The sequence below is a fragment of the Parasteatoda tepidariorum genome, chromosome 10, assembly GCF_043381705.1.
Source record: "Parasteatoda tepidariorum isolate YZ-2023 chromosome 10, CAS_Ptep_4.0, whole genome shotgun sequence".
NCBI classification, from domain to species: Eukaryota; Metazoa; Arthropoda; class Arachnida; order Araneae; family Theridiidae; genus Parasteatoda; species Parasteatoda tepidariorum.
In genome coordinates, this window is record NC_092213.1 from 649,127 (window position 1) to 670,210 (window position 21,084).

At 28.1% G+C, this 21,084-nt stretch overlaps 1 long non-coding RNA gene across 1 annotated transcript; it reads left to right on the forward strand.

Moving 5' to 3' along the window:
• The first annotated feature begins 374 nt into the window (after nucleotides 1-374).
• On the forward strand, nucleotides 375-9,926 carry LOC122271590 (uncharacterized). Its single transcript, XR_011638009.1, has 3 exons — nucleotides 375-556; nucleotides 4,263-4,370; nucleotides 6,236-9,926. It is a non-coding gene; the product is annotated as an uncharacterized lncRNA (long non-coding RNA).
• Nucleotides 9,927-21,084: the final 11,158 nt, after the last annotated feature.

Consider the following 21,084-nt stretch of genomic DNA (forward strand, 5'->3'; position numbering starts at 1 on the left):
CTTATGTACCGTATACGACTTCTGACACAGGAAATATTTTATTTAAACGTAATTCAATATGAATTATTCATATCCGTAATAATGATGTTTCGCAGAGTAAAAAAAAAAGGAAAAGAATTAAAAATGCAACTCAAAAGTAAAAACATCTCCCATTTCCAAAAGGTGAGATAAAAAATACAATTTATTATGGTTCTAGGTCAGGGGAAATGGAAAAAGCCAAAAAACGAATAATGTCAAGATATTTTTCATGTCGTATTCATTATCGATACTTCTTACTAAGAACATAAAAATTGATGTGACGTGCACTAGACAGCAGGTGTTTTTTCTCTACCTACGTAAATGTTAAGCAAATAATGCTCGACCATTGAAGGAGTAACCATAGTGACCGCGTTCAATTCCCCAGTTTTCCCCTTTCCGCTTTGGCCGGGAGTGATACAAAATCGAACATGAGGCCATTTACATGTTAAGAATCTAAAAGTCAAGTAAGGTCTCTGAAATTTAGAAACTAATTGTTGAAATTTTGATAATAGGATATTTAAATTCTTACCTTTGAAAGGTAAGCACACTATTTTTCTTAATCCATTATTATCTGACTTTCAAAATTGCCATGATATAAAAAGTACGTATACGAAAAAAGTGTGATTACTATTTGAAACCAAGCGCAATATAATTTTAAAAACTGTAATACAGTTTAAAATGAAGTAGAACTTTCTTTCTGTTAGCTATTACTTTAGCTTTGACGACGCACTGTGATTTGACTTCAGATCCAAATATAAAAATTTATATTACAAGATAGATGGAACTATCGAATAGCTGCAAAACAAAATTGTTAATAATGAAACTCCTGTGTCGCTAAGTTTTTTTTTCTTCCTTTTTTTTAAGGACAATCGTTTTAATAATTCATCTAGGTTGACTACAAAGGGTAACAACACGGTAACAACACTATTATTTTGCTTTTTTCATTTTCAGAATTTTCGAAAGCATGCGCATGTTTGAAAATTATTTTCACAATTAAATGTAAGATCAAAACTGCTCATCATGACTGTGCACTCGCAGTTTAATGTCATCTAAAGAAAACCATCGCCGTTGAAAATATCAATTAATAAAAATACAGTTCTTAGGAATAAGATAACTAATCTGATTCCTCCGTAATTAGGATAACCTAAAAAAAACATTAAAAACGTAACTAATAAGTCTAGTATTTTAATTCCCTCCATCCCTTACCATTGATTAATTAAAATTTCTGTTCAATAAATAATAATTAATGAATAATAATTAATAAATAATTCTCATCTCTCTGATCACATCTTTATCTACTGATATATACTCCATGCAGAGCATAGACGCAGTGCTGTGTGTTGGTAGTGCGTGAAGTGATTTCACATTTAGGTAAAAAAATTATCAAACTGTTCGTTTTATTTTTAGCACAGTTAAGTCAAATAGTCATCTATCTGAAAACCATTGAATGAAGATGATTATATGAGTATGCACGACTGAAAATTAATGTCTAAACAATTTAAAATTATTAAATATAAATTAAAAATCTTCTTACAGTATGTAATATCCTCCAGCTTTCACTATATTGGACAATATTTGGTACCCTTTTGCTACATATATTTACAATAATATTTTTAAAAATTCTGCTGTATGCCTTTGGAAAGTCTTTGTAAAAATTGGATATATGTACACTCAGGTGTCGGAGGGTTTAATGACAATGAAAAATTAAAGGAAAAGTAAGATAATCGATTGAAGTGACAGTTTTATGAAAAGTTTGATTTTATTACTTACGTTTAGTGGATGCCATGACCAACATGTAAAAAAATACCCTATATAAATGCCATGATGAGTAACAGAAAGACTCTATAACTATATGCAAAAAATTTTAAAAATTAAAATTTATCCTTCTCCATGAAATAATTAAAATGAACTGAAAAAAAGTTAATTAAGTTTAGATAACTTTTTTTTTTCAAAGAAGACAAATTAAAAAACTAATTTTCTGTTTAATATCTAAACTTCTGCTCTTAAGAAAATATCGTTATTAGATCAATTCAGTTTCAAATCCCGGACATGGTTCCTTGTTCCGATTTCGAATTGCTGACTCAAAATATTCTCATTAGGGGATTGCAACCCTCTTGAAATCAATCTGCGGGAAATTTTCCTCTTTTTGTGATATAAATGCAATTTCGCTATATTGAAGAAATTTCCAAAAGAGAGCTTATCACAAGGCTTGAGAGTTCATGTGTCACTCCCGCTTTGTGATTCAACTCTAATAATAAAATAGCATAAAATGTACTGAACGTACAGTACAAAAAAAGAATTCCTGCAACAGCCTATTATCAACCAGGGGTCATGGTGCTAATCGTGATTAATCGCAGGATAGTGGCATGATAGCACCGACTGCCTTTACTTCCCAAACAAGCTGATACCCATCAATCTAAAGTTGGATGGATTTGGAGTAACAAAAAAAAAGTTTTAAAAATGTCTAAAGTAAAAAATCAGTGTCAAAAAAGTATATGCTCTGCATAGTAAGTACCTTTTTTTCGGAGAATTCATATTTTCCCCTCTCAATATAGGAGTAATCATATTCTAGAAAATAGAAAGTTAAACTCTTAGCATATTATGACATGTTTCCGAGTCACCATTACAGAACTTTTGCAAAAGATACAAAAAATTTATTTTTTTAAAAAAGAATTATTAACTTTCTACTATCGCGACAAATTTTAAGAAAATACATTTTTCCACTTTTCAAGCGAACAATTATAGACAAAGGCACAAAAAAGAAGAGATTTTTCGAAAGCTCTATTATCAATAAAGAAATGTGAAAACTACATTTCATTTCACCTTATTTCCTTCATACAATCGTAGCCCTTAATCTTTATAAAAATAAACATATTTAGCCAACCACAGGCGCAATAATCTTAAACTATACAAAAAAGAAAAATCTTCTGCTCCTTTTGCAGAAATCGAGTAGCATACTTCAAAACGATGTGAATTTTATTGATTATGACCCATTATTTCCTTTCTTGAGAGCTTACTATTAAAATTAACCTTCAGTCTCATCAATGATGTCAATTGCACACAGACATCTGCTATTGTATGTCTTCGTTTTAACAGACCGTTACTGAGTGTTACCAATCAGGAAAGCTGTCATCAGTCTTTATTAGAGAATACTCTTAGTTTTCCGTATTTTAAGAATTATTTTAGTGGATTGTAAAACTTGCTTATCCTTAAACTGTTCCAAATGGAGAAAAAAAATTTGTTGTTACATATATTTTTTTATTTAACTTGATAATTTAGTAAATTGCTCTATAATATCTTCATATTTTTACATAATTTTCAATTTTTTAAAAAACATATTATGAAATTTATAATTTTCAAGCATTTGATCAAATTCTGTTTCAAAATTTTTAAATTATAAAGTTTAAAAAATTGAACTTTTATGTCTTGAAAACTCTTTGAGCAATTCCTCTCAACATCTAAATTTAGTTATTTTAAAATGATTTAAAAATAATATGCTTAACATGCTACATTTTTTCCTTCTTACTAAAGGTATAACCGTGGTTTAAAAAAAAATTAGTGATTTTTTTCAGTAATTTTCCTGTTGATTTCGCAACATTAAATATTAATTTACGAAATATGGAACAAACTGTGACTTGAATATGAATGGATAATACAAAGTGAGAAAATACCTTTTTTATTCTATAAACTCAAAAACTCTATGAATAAAATAAAACTGCAGATTATATTATGACACTAAAAATATCAGTCCTTATTATAAAAACGGAGAAAATATGAATAATGCAGTTGAAACAAATATATAAGAATTTACCTAGTATATTATCTGGCAAAAGTCCTCGTAACAATTTGTACTCCATTTGAAAGCATTGATTTAATTATTTGCTGTTTCTAAAATTTTAGTTCTTTTATTATTATCCTATGAATAATGTATTTTCTATTGTCTAACAGAACAATAGAAATAACTTCGATTTATCATTTCGAAACAATTGATAGTTATGAACATTTAAAATAAAAGGGATACATAATAAAAAGATTTGCTCATCCATATTGCAAGAGATGATGTATTTATGGATATTAGGAATAAATAATTTAGCGCTTATAAATATTTCAAGGTAGTATAGAACTGCTGTTTACAAAATATATAACTGAAGAAAAAATCTAATATTATTGCCGAAAACAGCTTGATTTGTGACGTCATCTTTATGTCAGTTCGTTTCCTCAAATGCAATATTTTCAATTCACAGATACTACACAACAAATGTAATGTTTCCGTGACCCCGTTTGCAACAAAAACGATCTGGTCCGTTTACTTTTCTGCGCATTCTACATTTAGCCAATTAAAGCATTTTCAAGTGAGTATGTGGCATTTGATCTTTACTTTTCAAAAACGCCTTGATTTGTTTTATTTTGATCACTGAGGTTACACTTTGATTCTCAAAAGTGGGCGGGGGGAGCATAACTGACAACAATTTAGTTTAAATTACAGTGATATTTTTAGAGTAAATTTATAATTTTTTGCTAATAATATTACTGTAATTCTCATATATTATTAAAGTTTCAATAAGCACCTTCAAAAACAATTTTTCTACCCAAAAGGGACAAAAGTGGCATTCTAAAAAAATCCCTATTAAATATTTTCCAGGTTATTGAAAATAAAATAAAAACCGACTAGAGTTTTGATTATATTAATATTTGATAATATCCTTTACAAGTAATAGCACTGGATAAGTTTTCCTTTATGAAAGATTTTTAGAAAAGATAATCTAGTGTTTTGACGTATATCCAAAAAACTTTCTATTTATTCTCTTGATTTATTGATTATTGATAAAAACACACGCGTATAAATACACACGCGTGCTCAATCAAGGCTTTTTGGCCTATTGAGACCCTCGCTGTAAATGATGGCAGAAAATATGATTTTTTTTACTTAAAAATATGTAACTTAGAAGTTAGCAAACTTATTAAAGTGATAAAATATTATGTTTGAAACAAATTTATTTTATAAATCCAATTTTTTTTTAATTATTGCATAGTTGTTTTTTCTTAATTTTTAGCCTTTTTACATATTGTAAGATATTTTTTAGTGTATTTCTCCATATTTTGATCACGAAACATAGCTCAAGGGACTCAAATAATTAAATATTTATCTGCTATTAAATTAGGCAAAAATTTACATGAATCTAATTTCCTTACTGCATCTTTATTCCCAAATGAAATCATTTTTATTATAAAGTGCTAAATGCAGTTAAAATGACTTAAAATGAACTTTTCATCCACTCGCACATATTTAAAAAAATTCCTTTAGCCTAATAATTCAAATTTCGCCATATGTGTCTTTGTCCATCATATAAATATTTTAGTCTCAAAACGTGCAACATAGTTTAGTGAAAAAAGATTCAATATTAAAATTCTAGGGAACCCTGTATTTTGGACCCCTGTGAAATGGTCGGTTTGTGTAGTGAGAAAATTTAGAATGAGGGGTACCAGCTCAGTTGCTCTCCACGTCATCTAATAAGAATTCAAAGTTACGTGAGATATCAATATTACGTGAGTCTCAAAAATGATGGTTTAAAAATAAATTGTAGAAAACGGAAAAATATGAAAGTGAACGATTTGCTGCATTTTGAAAAAGAGAAAACCTTTTCCTACTTAGCTTCATAATTCATTGCACAGTTCATCCACGAATTGAGCTGCTAACCTTAAAAAATTTTTATAACGATTTATCCTAACTAACCATCATTTATAGCAACAACGTGGTACAATATGAGAACAAAACTACTCATGCAAATATTTCACTTTAAATTATCTAACATACAGGCGAAACCATTGCTTTATTGTTTTTTCAGTCAGTAGCTCGATCTCTCAACAAAACTTTCGACAAATTTTAAAGATTGGTGAAAAGAAAAAAACTGGCTTACTAAACTGATTTTCAGCTGATTGTCTCATGACTGTCTAGATTTTTGTCTTATTTTTTTTCTTTAATTGAATTTTATTTTCAAAACAGATCATTTTTGAGTTATCACTCTTAAAAGAGTGAGTTGTTAAAAAGACGGTCTTGGCCACGTTTGGGTGACTCTTAAAATACTTAAAGTTCTAGAACTATGTCCCATATGCACAAATTACAATTTTCTTAAGTATAAATGCAATTAATTTTAAAAAATTTTAATGTGCATATTTTTTTAGACAGTAATACTTTTTTCTTTCTTTGCATTTCTAGATTTAAGGAAAAATGATAGGAAATAATATGTTCTGTGCTACTCTGTCGCAAATTGATGTTCCTACTGGTATTACTTTCGCATACTTCCACAATCAACAAGTCCCTTCCACAAATCAGGACGAGAAATAATACATGTTCGGATAAAATATATGTCATATCAATATGTCATATCAAAATATATGTCATATCAATCATAATAAGAATCATCGACTTGAAACATAATATACTCTATATTCGAGTGTTGAAGTGTGTTTAAAGAATCAGCAAAATTATTGCTGATCCAGGGACATTGGACATGGTGAACATGAAAAGAACGAACTCAGTCATCTCCACGATGTACCATCCTATAGGCAACTCCAAAATCAAAACAGCATACTGCATGTTCATTGGTGGGCTAATTTTAGTGTGTCTAGGAGCAGGGTTAATTTTTACCACACTGACAGTCCGGCATCCGTCTGCTGTACATGTTGATGAAACATCTGTTCTTATTAGCGGACCCACCTGCCTCGGCTTAGGACTTGTTGTGGTCATCCTCACTGGTAACGATATGTGTAAGTATCGAAAGGCCCAGAATAGCGTGGAATCGGAACTGAATAAGGTGATTAGTTCTGTAAATAAACAAAATTCAAGAAGCTTGCCGAATAGTGGCGGACTTGGGCAAATGACGAATCCCAAGATATCAATAGTTATAAATAAGGCTCTTTTTTGAATTTCAGGGTCAAGAAGGAAATTGAAATATTAGAAAATATGGCTTGCTAGTCTGTCTGACATCAGCTGTCACAAATTACCAATGATTTGAAAGAAAAAAAAACAATTAAATTCATAGTTCTGCTGAGAAAACGAAAAAAATTTTACTCACCAAGTTTGAAACTAGTAATAAATATTTTAAACATACGGCGTATCTGACTAAGAAAAACTATTAAACCATGATTTCAAAATAGCCACCAATTGGAGCAATAACGTAGAGCAGTCTGTGGACAAATTCAAAAGACTCTTGTGCAAATATTTCAGTTTAAATTATCTAAAAATGCAGTCGAAACTTTGTTTTATGGTTTTTCCAGTCAGCAATGCCATCTGTTAATAAAATTTGTAACTAATTTTAATACTTACGGAGAATAAATAACTGGCTTCTTAAGCACAATGGACCATGCATTTATATCTCTAATTTTGTTTTGTTCATTTTTCAAATCGTCGGTTTGTTTTGGGACGCATATTTGTTAGTCGAGCACGAATATTGAAAATGCAAGTTCTGTTTTTAACACCGTGAAGTATTTGTTCCTATTGAAGAATACAACATTTATCTTTCTTAAGAGTAAAAATAGAACATTTCTCGAAACATGTTTAGCAAACATATCAAGTGTATTCAGAAACGATCTTCTGTTTGTTCGGATCAAAGTTTGTTACTGCCAAGTTTGTTTGTTTTTCTTACATTAAATGTCATATTTTTAGCAAATAATGACTGTTGTGAGTTTGTAACAGTTATTATTCAAGACTGTAAGATTAGATTTTGAGTACTTTTAGTCAGCGCCTGTTATGCTGAAAATACTTAGTTTGTGAAAAGGCAAAGCATTTGTGATGTATTTTTAAAAAGTTGCATTGAGAGGGATCATAAAATTTACAACTGAGAATTGGGTGTTCTTAAAAAGAAAGTTAAATAACTTTTCAAATAATTTAGCTGCTTGTACAGTCTGAAACCCTAAAAATTCTTAAGGGCGGTAAGTTTTAAAATATTGCTTTTTGTGACTCTAAATATGCTTTATTTTTTTTTTGTTGAAAAAGCTTCGAAAAGTACCGTTAATATTCTCTTAAAGATTCATCTGAACTTTCTTAAGAATATATTAAAATAGAAACTTAGTAAAGTTTATTTTAACTAAGGAATTTTATTTGGTCCTACGTCAACAAAGTTGCATCAAAAAAAATTTTATTGAAATAAAATACACTCATCAAATTTGAATGCTGTAGAACAATTTCACTGCGTTTAAATTTGAAGCTTCAACATTTTAATGCCGTTGACATTGACTTCTATTCCTCCCCTATTTAAGACACTGAGAAGCACACAATTAACAAACAGTTCAGAAACTATAAAACTTGTGAGACGTAATGACTAAAAATTCAAAATATATGCATTTCGTATAATTAATAATGCAATGTTAACTAATTTTACTACGTGCAAATTACTTAAAAATGTTGAACTTATAAAGCCGTAAAATTTGTCTGTCAAATGAATTGTTCTGATGAGACTGTTTCAGATATTTTACCCCTTCAACTTTGCTGAATTTAGATATCTGCGAGCTTGTTTTTTTACTTAAAATTTTTAATCTAGATGTTGAGGTTTATTCATGAAAGAATCTTTCTTTGGAAGAATTAAATAAAGAATATCATCGTATTATGCGTTTTTAAATGTGCTAAAACAAGTGCTTCCTTCCATGTACATCTAAAGACGACGAAATTAAGAGATAAAATTGGTAGCTCATATACAAGTATTTATATTGATTTACCCATACGTTTTTTAAAAATACTGTAAGAAACTAATTTCATGGTTAATTTCAGATGTTGTATATAATTATTATATTATAACATTTTCCATTTCTTTCTGAAATCCATTCAAATGAAAATCAAGGGGTTTTCTGCGAAAATAATGTTTGTGAAAAGCGCCGCTAAATAGAGGAAACTTTAATTAAATGCAAACTCACACATTGATATGATCATAATGATTAAAATTAATAGACATTCATTTTAATTATTTTTATTTTCAGTAGGATGTGCTATGTTATGTCAAAGTATGTGTCCTAAAATCATATTATTTTGCTTTAAAAACAATACATTTTAATTTAAACATACCATGTTTTTAAAATTTTATTACATTGATATCATATTTAATTTATTGTGTTTTTAAGACCCATATTTAGCAAAACGAAACACAAAACAATATATCTCTCAAAAACTGCTTCAGTGTCTGTGTTAAAAATGAATTGCAAAAAAATATACACTTAGGGATTGCAAATAATTCCTTAGGGGGCAAAGAAAAGAATCGTTATTAATATCAAATGAATCATTATTTTGAGTTCTATCGAATAAAATGAGAGAAAAACCATCAAAACAGATGTCAATTTAAATTGTATAGCATTTTTATTACGGCTGGTATAAAAGCTTTTTATCGCACCTTCACTGTCATTAATCACGATACTAAATTGTTGATTTTTTTACAGCATTTTCTTTTTTTTCCTCACATGGAAATCCAGTGTATATACTATTTTTCCTTCCCATTTTATTAGAATCTTTAAAATAAATATTAAGGCGATAGAACACCATCCTTAGCTCGGGAACGACCCAAGAATGAGCTACTGTTCTTTTTGAAGGGTGCGCTTTAATTTTTTCCCGGAGAAAAATTTATCTTTTTCATATTTATAATATATACTAAATAGTTTTTCAAGTACCACAGGTTAAAAAAAAAGTATTATAATTTGATTCCTGTTTTTAGTTTGACTGAATTTCATGTTCATACTTTTTTGATTCGTATTTTAAGTATCACATTTACTCAGTTTTGGATCCACCTTTATTTTGAACCTCATTTAAAATATTGTATTCAATTCTTGTTATTGCTGTACATAAAAATATTACAATTGAACTATACGAATATTTAAAACAGTATTATTGTATGTGCAGTATTATTTATTTAAAATAAAGTTTATTTAAAAAAAGTTTATGTGTTTCCTTCCTTAAATAAACTATATGAAATATATCATGTTAATCACTGTGAAGAAATATACTAAATAAAAAAAGCTTATGAATACAATAAATTGAATTTGAATTTGAGATATTATATTTAAATATTTAATGCAATAAAAGTATATTTTTTAATTTTATCTTATTTTATTTTATTTATTTATTTATTTACTTGTTATTTTTCTTCAACTTGCAATTTCTTAATACAAGTTCTTATTCTTTAAGTTTCAATTTTAAAATTTTCAAAATTTTTTTGTTCTTAATTTATTATTGTTTTACAGATCTAAAAAAGATTAATACACATTGTTAAAGCATTATGGTTATCATCATCAACTACTTCTCCCATAGATATTGGATACAACTTTTTTATTTCATATGCTTCATCATAAGTGCCAAGCTGATTGGCTCTTCAGTATGAAAGTACTTCTGAACATATCCAAAGAGAGAATGTATGGCAAAACTCTAAATATACTTTTAAGTCTCATTTTTAAATCTTAACAAATAACCATGTATTTTTTCTGCTCGGCATTATCTGTCAAAGCACGTGAAACACCCGACCCACTCAGAATATGAGAAATATAGTTCGTGATCTTTTAGATACTTTATCTGACAAATCTTTTTTCTTCTAACAAATTTATATCAACATGATTCTGCAAGCAGTAATTTTTTAAACATAATTATGTTTTATATGTTATTCTGCTTTCAGATTTTTGATAAATTTCTCTGTTCACGCGTAATTTAAGTTTAAAACAATTTTCAGCATCATACAACAAACAAAATGAAGTTTTTAAAAACCACGAACCTCTTAATTTGCAGCATTCAATCTACTAAACCACACTAATTAGTTGCTTTATATTTTTAAGAAAAATCCACTAAAGTTCTTTATGAAGAGCCATTTCTCAATATCTTATAAAGCGACGCCATTATTTTCACCGTTTTTTTAAGAGATATAGTGCATTCGAAACATACTCTATCATCAATAATACCTTTAGTTAGGGGGGAAGCATCGAGGAAACGAAAATTCAACCAATTCGAAATGTCGTGGGAAAAGGCCTCTTGCAGTACCGTAAAACAGTTTCTCTGCCACCAGAGTTTACGTGCAGGAAAACTGAGAAAACAATTTTTGCTTTCAGTGTTTGTGATAAATCGATGATATGGTTATTAGAGTCTATCGATGATAAGATTTTTGAATTAAAAAGTCTTGGAGATCTTCAAACCGAACCCGCCATTTTTATTAAGTTTTTACGAGTTTCATTTCTTTTTTCTTTTTGCCTAAAAAGGCGTTTTTACTTTTAAAAAATCTATTGGTAGAAATATTTTTACACGAAATATCGAAACTTTTCTGTAAACTATAACTGCGAGAGCGAATGTCTAATAAGTTTCGTCTTTGTCCTATTAATAAAATCATATCGTTATACATTCAAAAATGAAACAGTGAAAGTGATTTTTCCTGTTTAAAAAATTTATAATTTTTATAATGATTTAATAATTTTGGAAATTAGTTTTACAGCAGTGCTTATTGAATATATTTTTAAAAAATACTTATCAATCATTTCACTTAAATACTAAATATCATTTATTAATTACTAAACGAACACTAGTTTGGCATGAGATTTAACTAGAAAAAACGAGTTTTATAAGTACAAATAATTTTTTAATTAATTGGCGTGCAACTGCATCCACTGAAATATTTTCTAAGATGGTAACATTGAACCTTTCAGTGATTAAAGTGAAGAAACTTAATTTAGTTATATCAAAGTCTTGAAGACGAAATTGTACTCTACTCTAACACTTCGTAATCAAATTTATAAATTTGTATGCTTCAGTGATTTGAATCAGAGTACCGTACTTTAAAGTCTTGTAGTCAAATTTGTAAGATTTAACGTTTTAGAAATATGAATCACGTTTCCCAATCTAATATCTTGTTAAATTTGCATGCTTTAATGATTCAGGCATACAAATTTGAGTACCCAACTTAACGTCTAGCTTTCGAATTTAGCTATGAAAAAGTTCTTTGACAAGAGAAAGTTCCCAATAACGGTTAAATACTTTCACAAAAATTTTTCCTTAATGACGATTTAGACTTCTTTCGCAATTTACACCAACAAGACGAGCAAGGAGAATCACAAGAATTACAAACTAGCACTGTTATTAATGTAAAATCGTCGATCAAAAGTTGCCGTTCTAAGGTAGAGAAGCGTTATATTGCTTTTGCAAATGGAAAAATGAAGGGAATGCGTGTCCTTATTTTCCAAAATCATCAGATACAGTAAACAGAACCTATTTTCAATTTCAAAATAAAGAATAATGCTACTAGTTTAGCGCATTCTGTACTGTTTCCTTTTAATTCTCTGTTTTTTTTAATTTTTTAATTTATTTCAATTTTATATCGTATTTTATTTTATTGAAGAGGCACACACTATAAATTAAAAAGCCAATTACTATGATGTACGATGAAAAACAAAAGAATCATATCATTTAATGTAAGTAGTCAGACTTCATATTATTATAGCATTTATCACTTAAATAGGTGAAATAATTCTTTTATTTATTTATTTATTTATTTATTTATTTATTTATTTATTTATTTATTTATTCACTTATTTATTTATTTATTTATTTATTTATTTATTTATTTATTTATCTATTTATAATTATTTTTTTGCACTCGGAGGTGACTACAAATATTATACATTTAGAAATAATGAGGAAAATGTCGCTACAGGAAATACCGGGCAACGTCCCTATAAAATACAAGCATATATCAAAAAGTGACCCTTAACTTTAATAAAAGCGTTAATGTGGAGAATATTAGGCAAGCATGTTGCGTTAAATGCATTTATATGACATCCACAAAAAAGGTAGTTAGTATTGATAATAATTTTTAAAAAAAACAGGATAATAATATGGCAAGAATATATGGACTATATGAATGGTTTTACCAGTAAGCAATATTGTCTAAATTAAATTAAAACAAATAAAACATAAAAAACTCGACATTTGTTGTTATATTTAGAAAGAACTCGCTTTTTTGACACTCCTGATGTGACTTCTTTTGACGTGTTTATTACTATTTGTTCTTGTTTCGAAAAGTGCACCGTGCATATATTTGTGTTAGCATTTAGTTAGAGAAGAGAGACAATGTTTGTTTTGCCAATTATAATTTAGATTTAGCGATTAGTATGTTGTTGACAAGGTAATAAGTATTTTATAACTAGATTTATTCTATTATTAAGTTTTTATTACTTCTCAAATTTCATCACAAGTTAATAAGTATTTTATAACTAGATTTATTCTAATATTAAGTTTTTATTACTTCTAAAATTTCATATTTACTTCATCATTTATTATTACATAAACTACTCGTTCTATCTTCATTATTTACCGTCCTTACGTTATTTGCTGTGGTTAAGACGATGAGCTAAACGACCTCAAAATACAACGGACACAGTAATTGGGAAATATGGACGGTAAAGAGTCTGCAGCACTGCCTAATTTAGAAAACACTATCCTCCATGTTTTCTTTTTTTTTTCTTTTTTTTTTTTCTTTTTTTGAGATGCGCTATTACGCGATTCACAATACGAAAATATCGCACACGAGTGAAAACTTGATTTTACGGAGGAGTGAAAAGAATTCCCCAATCAGGTTTTTACAAGCATCTCTGAATTCGCATGCGCAAATTTTTCACGTACAATGGACAACTAGTCAAATTTTTATTTTGTGCGCAGCTAAGTTAACTGTTAACCGAGCTTAAAGCCAAAACATTAATATTTTCCTTATAAAGGTCTAAATCTTTGTTTTGAATAGAAACTAAGAACCGGCTCTGGAGTGAGGAAAGTGATTCTTCCTTTCGCAAATATATACAAAGCAGAGCTTGTTACCTATTATTACTCGTTGAATCTCTTTCCTTCTTTCAGGGGAGATCACCCAACATAAATATTAAACCAAAACAGTTAAAGGAGATAATCCTTTTCGCGTTATGTATACAGTGTAAAAGGTTGCGGAAAAGACCCTCAGACAAATCGTCAATCAATTTCTAACTCGCATGTAGTGTTAATGACTCTTCAGTGTTGCGGGTGATTAATATTCACCAGAAACCACTCACTTCAAAATAGTTCCAAAGAGCGACTCACCATTACAACACTTCACTCGTAGTTGTATAAAAAAATTTCGGGGAATTTTCCTATTCATAATATTAATAGCAATCAAACACTCCTCCATTAGAAAACAATATGCGAGCTGAATTCTCTAAGATATACATTTTACTAGTAGTATGCTTATTCTAAAAATATAATATAAAGATTTATTTTTTTCAGACAATAAACGAAATTTAAAGCTAGTTAAAATAGAACTTATTAACCTAGAGTTCGGGGTTCGGTCCCTAGAGCTACACGGAAGCATTTATTTCGCAATATCTTTTAAAGCATTTTAAATTTATTATCAAATTGAATTTCATTATTTCTTATAGAATCGAGTTATCGAGTATACCACTTTTTTAAATTAGATATTTCAAGAACTATACGACCGATTTCGTCCGAAGTATGCATTTTGCCATGTAGAATTATACTCATTAAAATAATGTTGAAAATCGTCTATTTTGTAATTCAAAATTTCTTCGACTGTTATTAAACAAAGAAATAAAAAATAATAAATATTTACCAAAAGTTATATTTTGCATGAAATTATCTTCAAATAAATAAATTTTATAATTGTGAGCAAAAACTCTTAAATTACTTCTTATTTCTCAATTATTAATATTAATTTCTTAAAAAGTTTTCAAGATCTGGGGAAATACGCAAGAAATAAAATTAATATTAATGGGTCCTAACTTTGAACCGCTCCACTGTGGAACAAAAATCATTTTTCGCTGTCAAAAATTTTAAAAAATGAAGTTTTAAGGAAAAAAAATTTCAATATGGTTTTTTGTAGTAAAATGTCCAAGGAATATGACGGTGTATTTTGTTTTTTTGGTTTATTAATGGAAATAGCAATTAAAGGGAAACAAAGTCGAAATAAAAAAAATTAAATTTTTCAGTTAAATTTTTATTAATATGATAAATCCTTATAGTAAATAAAAATATTAAAACTATGCATGATTTATTCATAAATGTGTTTCTAAGATATATATGAATTCATTATTTTATATAAATACTATTAATACCAGAGCCATTTCCCTATTTCTGCCCTGTACAATGAAATTGTAACTTTATGGTGCTCTATAAAAAAAAGCCTTACGTTGCCGAAGTTGAAAAAAAAATTTGTACATTTGTTTGGTATATATACTCAAGAACTAAAAAAAAATTAGCTGCGAATATTTGCTATATCGATTTTTACAGTTCATGTCATTTTTATAATAATGATAAAACTAATGAAAAAATTATAAAAATAAACTTGAGATTATTATTTTTGTCATAATATTTTCAAAATTTTTTATATCTAACAAAATAGATTCATTATTTTTTTTAAATTCAATAATCTAATTTGTAATTAACAATCTTAAATATTTTGATTCAATTTATTTAGTTTAAATTTGTTTTGATAAATATTTGCGATTTTACATCCATTACTTTATTTATTAAAATTATTAACCACAAATTTGTAATCAAAGATCTCAAAAACTACTAGTAAATAATCTTCATTTATTTATTTAAAATTTTTTCAATAATCATCCGCCATTTTGTTTTTTGAAATTTTGCCTTCTTATTTGAAATCAGCGACCCAAAAAACCTATGGGTGATGAATTTTTTGAACATTGAAGTTAATTTTCTAATTTTGGCCGTATTTTTCTGATTTTGTCCCACCGTGCGCTCTCCTAATCTAACTATGAAATTAATCTAACTAATCTATCTACTAATCTCCTAATCTAACTACGTAAGTAGTCGTAAACCCATGAAATTGGGTCGGCTGTTCAACGACGGTTATAAAATAAAAAAGAGAGATTCAGAGAAAGTACGTTTTTATGTCTAATTTCGTAACTTAAAATATTGTCTGCGTTATTTAATTAGAATATTTGAGGTCACCTTCTCGAACAGTTAAGATAGAGTCCTAGAACTTGAAGACCCGATTATTATATCAAAAGTTACCTATGCTGGTCCGTTTTTTATTCTATACTCTACATTTTGAGCAAATTGTAAACAGAAAAAGAACATAAAAAAAAAACACCGAAAAGAACCCGAAAACGGCACCGAATAAACCCGGGAAAAAAAGCTCTTGGGGAAAAGGACCAAAGGAAACCATTTTATTAATTATACGAATTTTCGACCAATGTAATATGAGCCGCATAGCGAATTAAACCTGAATTTGAAGTAATTAAATATTTATTCTAATAAAATTAGATATTTTTTTTAAACAAAATTATCTAAAGGATCAATTTAAAGTTCGTGGAAGGAACTTAACGAAGTTTATGCTCATAACATATTTGTGCCTCACGTGCATTTGAAAGTCATCTCAAAACAACTTTTAATCTAAAGTTTTAAATACCAAAAAGTGAAGATAAATATACACTACCATTTTTGTTAGCTATGTATTGTTCATATGTAGATCACTTTTTGTGGACATTGATGGATTAAGCAGTTCCATTATTCTCTGCGATATTAACACTAATTGTAGAGTAATCATTTTCAGGACCGGTACGAGCTAATTTTCAGGTGTAAGCAAAAATGTTTTTGGCACCCCTCCCTCCCTGTTGGATAAGAATAAATATGAATTGAGTAAAATAAATTTTTATTACAAAATAAATTTTATTTAGAAAATAAGTTTAAATCTTAATTTTTTTTTCCATATTTTTATGGAAACAACGTATTTTGGTCGAAAAAAGCTATTTACATAACGTGCTTTTGTTTTAAATTTTATAGAGTGGAATTATGGAACTTAGAAATAATGAAGAGATAAATACGTGTGTGGGATGAATACATTTTTCTCAAAAACAAAAATCATCAAGTGTAAATAGTTTTAAGAGGGAAACCTAAGATAGAAAAAAATATGTTTCATACTCTTCCAACAAACTTTATAGAAATTAAGAGAAACTAATTTCATTATTATTTTATTCAGTTAGTAAGTTATTTCACTTTGCAAAATTTTACATAACATTTACAAACTAAAAAAAAAATGAATCGAAGCATTGCGAAGAGTATAGTTTTTGTAACATTAAATTCAAAAAGAGTTAACAGGCTTTAATTATGCGTCGTCATCAGAAACCATCCAGCGGAGAAACTTTAAGAGCAGGATTCTTCAAAACCATTTTTTTTTTTTTTTTTTNTTATTTTTTTTTTTTTTTTTTTTTTTTTTTTTTTTTTGAGCAAAATAACTGAAAGAGGCATTTCAAATATCATCCATAATTTCAAATTCTTTGTAAATATTGTAGCGATCAGAATGTATGGAAATCTGGTGATGGAATATCGGACAAGTATAATGGATAATTGATTGAGAACTCCAACTCTAGTTCATAATTATTTCTATGGATTGTTTTGCATATATTCTCATGTTAACTTTAATGAATAAAAGTATTTCAATCACCCATCATTATTGCACGACCTTACATCATCAGATTTCATATTTTCTGATAACATTTCTAAAATGCTTGCAAAATTGCAACAGATATTTTTCATAACCGGTAAAAACAAAAATCTTGTTAAAATATATTTTCGAATTTAATGTAATTAAAACTATATTACTTTTCCACCTAATATATTCACACAAATAATGCAATTACTCACTAAAACTTAAAAATTAATGTAAATTTAAGGCTTAAAACTAAAGTAAAAATTTGAAGCTTAGAAAATATTTCTTTTTTTTTTCGATATTAGAAGAAAAACTGAATACAGGAAAATTATTATTTTTAATCTTTGCAATATTTAAAAATTTTAACATAATTACTATTTAAAAAAAAGCAGCAAGATAGTGAAAATAAACTCACAAAACTATGAATGTTATCACTAAATTTAAAATGAAAGTATTCTGGGAGAATTTCTTTTTTTTTAATTATCATATACTTAAGATTATAATTTACTAAGAAGAAAGGCAACAAACAAAACTTTAATTTCCAATTTTGCTCAAATATGATTTAAATTTAAGTTTAATATTGAGAAAATAATAAGGAAAATTGAGTAACGAAAATATTGAAATCATAAAATTTTGAAAACTGAAAATCAACATTGAATCAATGAAATTACAATTTTATTTATATTACTTTTTAAAGTCTGTTTTAACAAATTTGGGAGAAAAAATTATAAAATTTAAGAATAATTAACTAATAATTTTAATTGAAATTGAAATCACCAAAAGATAAAGAAATAAAAAAAAACGTTATATAATGGAAAATTTCGGGTAAAAAAAAGCAATACCAATCTAACAAATTCACATTATTTTATGGATGGTTGATTGGATGTAAACGTAAACAATAACAAACTTTCTATAACCGGAAGAAATTTGGAAAACTTCCGGTGTATTCCTTTGTTACGCGAACAGTTTTAAAATTCTAAAAAGTTTTATTCATGCGATTTGTGTTAAAATTTATACGTAATTTTACCATTCATAAGAGTTTTCTGTAATTCATAAATTCTAGCAAATAAAGTAAACTGTAAGGTAAGCCATGTTTTAAGCGTTATCCATCTTAGTGTAAAATATCACCGTTTGTTATTTTTCGTTTAGCATCATAGCATACTTGTAGAGTCATCCGAATTCAATTGTTGTTTATTTCGTTTAAAATTTAAATTAAAAAAACGTATTATATTGTAAACACTGCAAATATAATGATATTGAAAGGCGCGCCTTTTCTTGCTTAGGCTTTTAGGCTATAAAATCAATCAAAAGTGTAACCCGGAAGTCTTACGACGTATTTTAACCCCTAGCGCCATCTGTGCTTCGCTTGCATGTTTTTATTTATTTTTAACTAAAATTGAAGCATAAGATCATACAGATAAAATGAAAGAAAACAAAATGATTATAAAACATTTATGTTGTGCTGTGGGTATGTTGTATTCCAATTACGAAACATGGCAACTTAAAATACATATTTAATAAACCAACAAAATATAACAAATAACATGCTAAACTATTCAAGTCTTATCAGAGCACCTATCCAGTGTTGGATATCTGCTCTTTCGTCGCAATAGAAAAATTAATTGGAGGATGGGAAGGGGGTGCTGCGTTAACATTAAGTTAAATCTCAGAATGTACAATAATTGAATATCAAAATTCAAGTCTGGGTAATGCATAACGAAAAAATCGCAACTTGATACATAATAATAGAAACAATTGGGTATACTATAGCCTACGTCACAGGTTGTGTTATTCCTACTAAATTTAACCCATGAATGGCATTTTCTGCGAGCCTAACTTCAAGTCACAAATAAACAAACGAAGTGTTTGATCGTTTAAATAGCTGCTCGCCAGATTTTATTGCATTATAAAGAAAAGTAATTGATATTCGATTTTTGATTAATAATTGACTTATGTGGATAGTGGCATTTATGTGGATAGTGGCATAGAATTTAGCATTGCGTCATGGTAAATGTTATTCGTACTAAGTGGAAGTAATTGTGTTTTTTTTTCATATTATACCCAATCGAAGTAAAAAAGAAAATTATTTACACTATATACAAGAGGGGAAGACTCCCTGTGCACTCCCTCGCCTCTCCCCGGTAGTCGGGCTTCATTGGTGCAGAGTGCACAGTTTGTCTTGATTCGCAGTAATGACAAAAGGTGACGTCGGCAGTCATCGCAACAATTTAAATTAATATTACATTAACTGAAGAAAAATGATAGATTTAATACTTACTTTAAGGATAAATCTAAGAGTGACTTGAGTCTGCAAATGCTGATAAATTTTTAGAATTTGAGATACTAATAAAACATTTTAATGGACACTTTCTTTAAAAGAACTGTGCATCAGGAAATTCAAGGCATGTTTTTTTTTCCATTAACATAGCGATTTATGGATGGGGTTTTCAGTAAAAATGAAAAAAATTGTCTCAAGCTGTATGCCTGCTCTAGTTCCGGTTAGAAAGTTTGCAGCTACTTACTACAAATTATTCTGCTAGGCGATATTTTCAAACGGATAATTTTATTTTCAATAAAAGAAATAAATTAGATAATTTCTGAGCTCAAATCTGCCGTATTTCATAAGATATTAATGTTATTATGTAATTCTGGTGAGTTTGAAGTGAAAATTTGTTTTAGTTATTTAGTTGTTGTTGTGAATTTACGTCGCACTAGAGCTTCACAATGGGCTATTGGCGACGGTCTGGGAAATATCCCGGAGGATGATCCGAAGACATGCCATCACAATTTTGATCCTCAGCGAAGGGGATGGTGCGGAGAGTATATACTAAAGTATCAATAATATAAACTTTAAGATTGGAAAGCACATGATATTACAGATTTTTTAAGAAACATTGTCTAGCATCTGAAATTGTTAAAAAATTAACGTCAATGAAAAAAAAAAGACTTATGAAAAGACTTCAGCTTTTAATAAATGCCTTAAATAAAATATAAAAATTAATAATAATTATGCCATTTATTTCAGAAATAATAATTAATAATACAAATTATATAATTTATTATTATTTATTACTTTTTCAGGAAAAAATTATCGCATATTCACCTGAAAAGGTATTGTTTATTTCAACAAATTGTAAACAAAAATTTCCATAATTAGTTGAAATTTAAAACAAACTAGCATTTTATACAGTTGGTAACGAAAAGTAAACAAATGCTACTTTGTAACGCGCATTGTAACATTGTAACGCGAACATTGTAACGCGCCAACATGTCAAAGTAATATCGCCAAACTCTGCACTTCTGAAGTTTTGATAAAAAGATGCTCAAATCTTAAAATTTATAAGTAATTTAGATAGAAATTATGTGCATTAAAAGTAAATACATTTATTCTTATCTAACCATTAGTTATTTCATCACCTTGTTCTCTTTACAATGAGATAAACATAACTTTATATGCACGCAAGTAAGTGATAATAAGGATAAATTCGAATAACTAACAACTATCCAAATTTTCAGCCATAATTTTAACATTTACTGTAACTGTGAAGTTTCTTATTGAAAAAAAGTAAGTAATGAACTTATTACATGCATTTATTAATACAGAACATAATTTTTTTGAGTC